This window comes from Ranitomeya variabilis, chromosome 1, assembly GCF_051348905.1.
Source record: "Ranitomeya variabilis isolate aRanVar5 chromosome 1, aRanVar5.hap1, whole genome shotgun sequence".
Classification (NCBI taxonomy): domain Eukaryota; kingdom Metazoa; phylum Chordata; class Amphibia; order Anura; family Dendrobatidae; genus Ranitomeya; species Ranitomeya variabilis.
In genome coordinates this window covers 200,842,705-200,850,216 of record NC_135232.1, presented here as the reverse complement: position 1 = coordinate 200,850,216, position 7,512 = coordinate 200,842,705, and the positions used below count along the sequence as shown (strand labels likewise).

The following is a 7,512-nucleotide window of genomic DNA, read 5'->3' as shown; positions in this document are numbered from 1 at the left end:
ATAGGGGCATACATCCGAAACCCTAAACGGGGCCATACACTATTATGGTGCCGACAGAGTGAAAGTGTGCTCTCATCATTTTCTGAGCCTACTGGAAATGGGCATGTAGTTGACGTCAAGGGTAATTTTACTACAAGATTATTACAAACGGGATGTGTCAAAACTACTCTTTTCGCGATTATCTTGTTGTGCAGAGAGGTTAACAATTACACGATGATTGACGCATCGTTTGGCCGACTGCCATTTAACGTGCTTGGCCAGATTTACACTGCGGCTACTTGATGATACCTTGCTAAAATTGAAATAATCCTTTTGATCTGATAGGTTGCTTTATAAGATGTTAATTTATGATCAAAAACTATAGACATGAGACAATTGGCCATGGATAAAACTTTTGTAAGCGATCTTAAACTGCATTTACACTGGCCGATAATTCGTCAGATTCTAACTGTAGCGACCGATTGTTCTCAATAATTGTGTAATGTAAATGGGTCAAGTGACTGAACAATGTGTCCAAAAATCCCCTTTCATTGTGCATGAAATCGTTTAGGCAAGCAAAATTATTTTTTTTTTTCAAAAATTCTCTAATGTAAATGAAGATTGTTCACTCACTGAATGATTAGACCCCCAAAAAGGAGGACTGGAGATTCAAATTCTAAATGAATCTTTCAGTGATTGGTTTATTGTGTTCCAAGACAATAGTTCAGCAGCAGTTGGAGCATTGAAAAAATTAAATATTTGTGATTATCAAATTTTTCTCGTTCCCAATTTGATTGAATTTTCTTTGAAAGTCATCAATGGAAATGTGTGCACAATACTTTGAGTTCATGTATTTGAGATAAATAGTGTGGGATTTGAACATTGAACACAAATACACTACAGAATATCTGTCTGTGTGAACACAGTGCACAGCACTCTCTATTTGATCATTTCATTCATGAAACTTGCCCTGACATTAGGGTACCGTCACACATTGAAATTTTCATCGCTGCGACGGCACGATTCGTGACGTCGCAGCGATCGTATGATTATCGCTCCAGCGTCGTAGACTGCGGTCACACGTTGCAATCACGGCGCTGGAGCGATGCCGAAGTCCCCGGGTAACCAGGGTAAACATCGGGTAACTAAGCGCAGGGCCGCGCTTAGTAACCCGATGTTTACCCTGGTTACAAGCGTAAACGTAAAAAAACAAACCGTACATACTCACCCGTCGGTGTCCTTCAGGTCCCTTGCCGTCTGCTTCCTGCTCTGAGTGCAGCCGTACAGTGAGAGCAGAGCGCAGCACCACTGTGATCTGCTCTCACTTTCCGGCCGGCACTCAGAGCAGGAAGCAGACGGCAAGGGACCTGAAGGACACCGACGGGTGAGTATGTACGGTTTGTTTTTTTACGTTTACGCTTGTAACCAGGGTAAACATCGGGTTACTAAGCGCGGCCCTGCGCTTAGTTACCCGATGTTTACCCTGGTTACAAGCGAAGACATCGCTGGATCGCTGTCACACACAACGATCCAGCGATGTCAGCGGGTGATCAAGCGACGAAAGAAAGTTCCAAACGATCTGCTACGACGTACGATTCTCAGCAGGGTGTCTGATCGCAGTAGCGTGTCAGACACAGCAATATCGTAACGATATCGCTAGAACGTCACGAATCGTAACGTCGTAGCGATGGAAATTTCAATGTGTGACGGTACCCTTAGTGCTTGTTGTGAGATACAATCCCATTGTTCATCTTTAAACAATTATCTGCTCAATCTAACAAACCCTGATGGAAAAATCTGATGGCAACAAATCCAATCAATCAGATATTGCTTCCCAAGATGCTAGATATTAGTGAACAATCTGCCAGTCATCACAAACAAAAAATTCTTATGATGATGACAGCTTAAACTGGTGTCTCAGAGTGTTTGTACTTATGTAAAGTATTTCCCCAGTGAGATGAAACATGACAAAGAAAACTTATGAATTTTCACACAGTAGCAAAATTCCAATCCAGTGACAAAATGACGATTTTTTAAAACGTAAAATTCCAGGACAGAAAACTATTTTGAGAATAGAAATCACGGCACTCAGGGCTTCTTGGAGGTGCACAAGTTAGGAATCCAACCCGTCGAGTATAACTAAGAAATACTTGGCACTCTGGAGATATTTGTTGCAAAATTCAGAAATAAATTTTATTCGGTGCATCCAGATCAACATATATAAACGTTTTCGGTCTACACAAATAAGACCTTCATCAGATACAGTCGTGAATGCTGCAATATATGTACAGAAACAAAAAACAAGAAAAAAGTTTTTAGACAAAATTCATGATGCACAGCAAAACTACAAAAACGATGCAATTTGTACTATTATGACAATCTGCATACAGATTTGATGAGTGGCAGATAGCAAACGTGACGGCCTAGGCGAATCCGGCCTGGAACAAGGTGAGACGTGAATCCTGTTCCGAGAATGCTAGGAGTGTACACGTGTTAGGGCTACAATTGATAAGAGTGAGATGAGAACTATCAGGTTAATAAGTCATATGGAGAAAAAGTACAATTTAATAAATGCATCACCCCAATAAAAGGATACAGGTAGTGGAGTGACCTCCCCCAAAGACTACGGGGACATGCAGATAAAGTGCACAGTGAGCCGCCTAAAATAGAGAAAGAAATGAAGACATGAATGCATAAAAATAGATAATACACGTGATGTATATTGGTGGGGCAGGATGCCCTGTGGGCTATGTAATAATGCCAAACAGTCTAAAGGATGACCACCAGATACCCGGGCCCCTGGTTGGACTACCTGTGGGTGCAGCTACAAAATAATGGGCTACCCAGGGTCCTATGGTAATTACCTGGAGACCATGGATAGTGTGTGACAAAGCAAACACACTAGGTTAAATGTCAGCCAAAATACGGGAGCGCAAGGCGCCTGCAGAGTAAAATGAGGGTGCATGTAAGTACTACAATACTGCCAATGTGAATACAGCCTGATGCATGGTCACCTGGACCCAGACTCCATACCTGAGTGCATGTGGTAATATGAAGACACAGCGCTATGGATAGGCGAGGTGCTCGCAGGGGAGACAGCGCTGTGAAGAGAGGCATGGGGTTACCAGGAGTGTACCAGAGCTGGAGGCAGGGCAGGGCCGGCGCTAAGACCGAGTGTTGCTGTACCTGAGATCAGAGGTGCCACGGACGCCGTGCGGAGGAGAAGAAAACGCTCCCGGTGCTGCTGGAGGAGGGCGGCATTTCCGGGTAAATAAGCGCTCTGTACAGTGTCACCTGACCTGTGACGTCAGCGGGTCAAGTGACCGGAGGAACCGCGCATGCGCAGAGGACTGGCAAAAGGGAGAAAGTCGGCAAAATTGCTGCAAGGAGGTGGCGCTTGTGCGGTGGGCCTGTTTAGCTGTAACCTATATGTATGAATGGCCAGTAAAACAACAGGAGGTAGCGCTTAGCGCTGTGGGCCTATGAGATATGACCTATATGTGCGACCGGCCAGTGAAGCTCTGGATTGGACCGAGGGTCTTAGGGATGGGTAATGCAACCACAGAAGGGGTGGTAGAAAAAGACCGCAGGTACCTTAAGGTGGTCACCCCAATATTATAGAGAACCACTTAACACTCTATAACACATTGGCATACAGTGCATACTCTACCGTGTAAGGTGCTCGGTGCAAAGGGTGCATTTAGCGATTCTGTAGGAAGAAAGGACAAATACAATCAGTTAAAAACAGATATGATAATCTAGTGCACACCTGATAAGGTGCTGATAACCAAAACATTACACATGTACCATGTTACAAAAATGCCGAGACGTCATAGTCCCTGTTAAGTCCCTTTGGCTCTAAAGTCTGTAATGTGTAAATCCAAAAGGCTTCCCTTTTAAGGAGTAAATTGACACGACTTTGGCCTCTTCTGGGAGTGTCTACCTGTTCCAAAACCTGGAACCGGAGCTGAGAGATATTGTGATTTTTTTCGGAAAAATGGTAGGGGAGAGGTAGATGTGTTTTATTGCATCGGATCGTGGATTTATGTTGGGCCACTCTATCTTTAACCGTCTGTGTGGTCTCCCCCACATATGCCAGACCACAAGGGCATTTGATAACATAAATGACATGTGTAGACTCACAGGTGAAAAAACCTTTGATGGGAATGGATTTACCCGTTTGGGGGTGGGAGACCGATGGGCCCTTTTGGACATTGCTGCACTGTAAGCAATTAAGGCAAGGAAATGTGCCTTGTCTCTGGGTCTGTAAAAAGGTTTGTTTGGGGACCGTAATGCTTGAGCCAATGTCCGCTTTGACTAATCTGTCCTTTAGGTTCCTAGCTCGTTTAAAGCATGACATGAAAGGCACCCTGAATTCTGGGATGTTGGGGTAGCTTTTTGTTAAGATACCCCAGTGTCTCCTGATGGTGGACTGAACCAGATTCGAGAAGGGGTGAAATGTGGAAACAAAGGGGATCCTCTTGCGATCATTTCTCGATTTACCTACAGAGATATTACGTTTGGCCTCCGTTAAAATTCGCTGTGGGTATCCCCTATTGAAGAACTTGTGTTCCATCTCGCTGAGTCTGGTTTGTTTAATATTGTCGTCCGAGACGATTCTGTCAACCCTGTGGAATTGGGACTTGGGGATGGAGTTTTTGATGGAAGGTGGATGGCAGCTGGTGAAATGTAACAGGCCATTGCGATCCGTAGGCTTAGTAAATAAGTCAATAGAAAGAGAACCTCCCCTCTCTTTGTAAATAAGGGTGTCTAGGAAGCTGATTCTGGACACGTCATGTTGTAATGAGAAACCGAGTTCGGGCCAGATATTATTGATGTGTTGATCGAATGCCATTAATGACTCAAGAGGTCCGTCCCAGATGCAAAAAATGTCATCAATATATCTCCGCCAAACCCTGCAGTGGGCTGTGAACAATGGGTGATTATACACATAGTCATTCTCAAAGGCCGCCATGTACGCTATAGCGTAAGGAGGCGCTACGTTCGCGCCCATTGCAGTGCCTTGTAGCTGGGCATAGAACGCATCCTGAAACATAAAATAATTCTCTTTGAGAACCAGATTTAGCAGATCGGCACAGAAATGACGGATTTTGAGATCAATTTTATTGTCTATCAGAAGTCTGTCGGTGGCGGCTAAGCCTTTTTCGTGAATGATTGATGTGTAGAGGCTATTTACGTCCCACATGATTAGGAGGGAGGAAGGAGATATAGGACCTAGAGATTTAATCACTTGAATGAATTCATTGGTGTCCAGAAGGAAAGACCGAGTGGTTTTAACAAGTGGCATGAGAATTTTCTCCAGCACTATTGATAGTGGTGAGAGGACTGAGTCGGTTAGGGAAACAATGGGTCGGCCGGGAGGTTTGACTAATCTTTTATGTATCTTGGGCAGAACATAAAGAATGGGGGTAATTGGGTCTTTTTTGATGAGGAAATCCCTCATCTTACTGTCAATGGTGCCTGCTTGGAAATGGAAATCAATAATTGGTGCAATTTTATCCACCAATTGGTTAAGAGGGTTGTGTGGTATCAATTTGTACACTGTGGTATCCCCTAGTTGTCTATGTACCTCCTCAAGGAGGTACATAGACAACTAGGGGATACCACAGTGTACAAATTTCCATTTCTATTTCCATTTCCATTTCCAAGCAGGCACCATTGACAGTAAGATGAGGGATTTCCTCATCAAAAAAGACCCAATTACCCCCATTCTTTATGTTCTGCCCAAGATACATAAAAGATTAGTCAAACCTCCCGGCCGACCCATTGTTTCCCTAACCGACTCAGTCCTCTCACCACTATCAATAGTGCTAGAGAAAATTCTCACGCCACTTGTTAAAACCACTCGGTCTTTCCTTCTGGACACCAATGAATTCATTCAAGTGATTAAATCTCTAGGTCCTATATCTCCTTCCTCCCTCCTAATCACGTGGGACGTAAATAGCCTCTACACATCAATCATTCACGAAAAAGGCTTAGCCGCCACCGACAGACTTCTGATAGACAATAAAATTGATCTCAAAATCCGTCATTTCTGTGCCGATCTGCTAAATCTGGTTCTCAAAGAGAATTATTTTATGTTTCAGGATGCGTTCTATGCCCAGCTACAAGGCACTGCAATGGGCGCGAACGTAGCGCCTCCTTACCCTATAGCGTACATGGCGGCCTTTGAGAATGACTATGTGTATAATCACCCATTGTTCACAGCCCACTGCAGGGTTTGGCGGAGATATATTGATGACATTTTTTGCATCTGGGACGGACCTCTTGAGTCATTAATGGCATTCGATCAACACATCAATAATATCTGGCCCGAACTCGGTTTCTCATTACAACATGACGTGTCCAGAATCAGCTTCCTAGACACCCTTATTTACAAAGAGAGGGGAGGTTCTCTTTCTATTGACTTATTTACTAAGCCTACGGATCGCAATGGCCTGTTATATTTCACCAGCTGCCATCCACCTTCCATCAAAAACTCCATCCCCAAGTCCCAATTCCACAGGGTTGACAGAATCGTCTCGGACGACAATATTAAACAAACCAGACTCAGCGAGATGGAACACAAGTTCTTCAATAGGGGATACCCGCAGCGAATTTTAACGGAGGCCAAACGTAATATCTCTGTAGGTAAATCGAGAGATGATCGCAAGAGGATCCCCTTTGTTTCCACATTTCACCCCTTCTCGAATCTGGTTCAGTCCACCATCAGGAGACACTGGGGTATCTTAACAAAAAGCTACCCCAACATCCCAGAATTCAGGGTGCCTTTCATGTCATGCTTTAAACGAGCTAGGAACCTAAAGGACAGATTAGTCAAAGCGGACATTGGCTCAAGCATTACGGTCCCCAAACAAACCTTTTTACAGACCCAGAGACAAGGCACATTTCCTTGCCTTAATTGCTTACAGTGCAGCAATGTCCAAAAGGGCCCATCGGTCTCCCACCCCCAAACGGGTAAATCCATTCCCATCAAAGTTTTTTTCACCTGTGAGTCTACACATGTCATTTATGTTATCAAATGCCCTTGTGGTCTGGCATATGTGGGGGAGACCACACAGACGGTTAAAGATAGAGTGACCCAACATAAATCCACGATCCGATGCAATAAAACACATCTACCTCTCCCCTACCATTTTTCCGAAAAAAATCACAATATCTCTCAGCTCCGGTTCCAGGTTTTGGAACAGGTAGACACTCCCAGAAGAGGCCAAAGTCGTGTCAATTTACTCCTTAAAAGGGAAGCCTTTTGGATTTACACATTACAGACTTTAGAGCCAAAGGGACTTAACAGGGACTATGACGTCTCGGCATTTTTGTAACATGGTACATGTGTAATGTTTTGGTTATCAGCACCTTATCAGGTGTGCACTAGATTATTATATCTGTTTTTAACTTATTGTATTTGTCCTTTCTTCCTACAGAATCGCTAAATGCACCCTTTGCACCGAGCACCTTACACGGTAGAGTATGCACTGTATGCCAATGTGTTATAGAGTGTTAAGTGGTTCT

At 43.9% G+C, this 7,512-nt stretch overlaps 1 long non-coding RNA gene across 1 annotated transcript; it reads right to left on the bottom strand.

Moving 5' to 3' along the window:
* Nucleotides 1-2,161: 2,161 nt before the first annotated feature.
* On the bottom strand, nt 2,162-3,230 carry LOC143793857 (uncharacterized). The gene is made up of 4 exons (XR_013220299.1): nt 3,166-3,230; nt 3,013-3,080; nt 2,844-2,920; nt 2,162-2,253 (listed from the first exon to the last, which is right to left on the bottom strand). It is a non-coding gene; the product is annotated as an uncharacterized LOC143793857 (long non-coding RNA).
* Between the last annotated feature and the right edge of the window lie 4,282 nt (nt 3,231-7,512).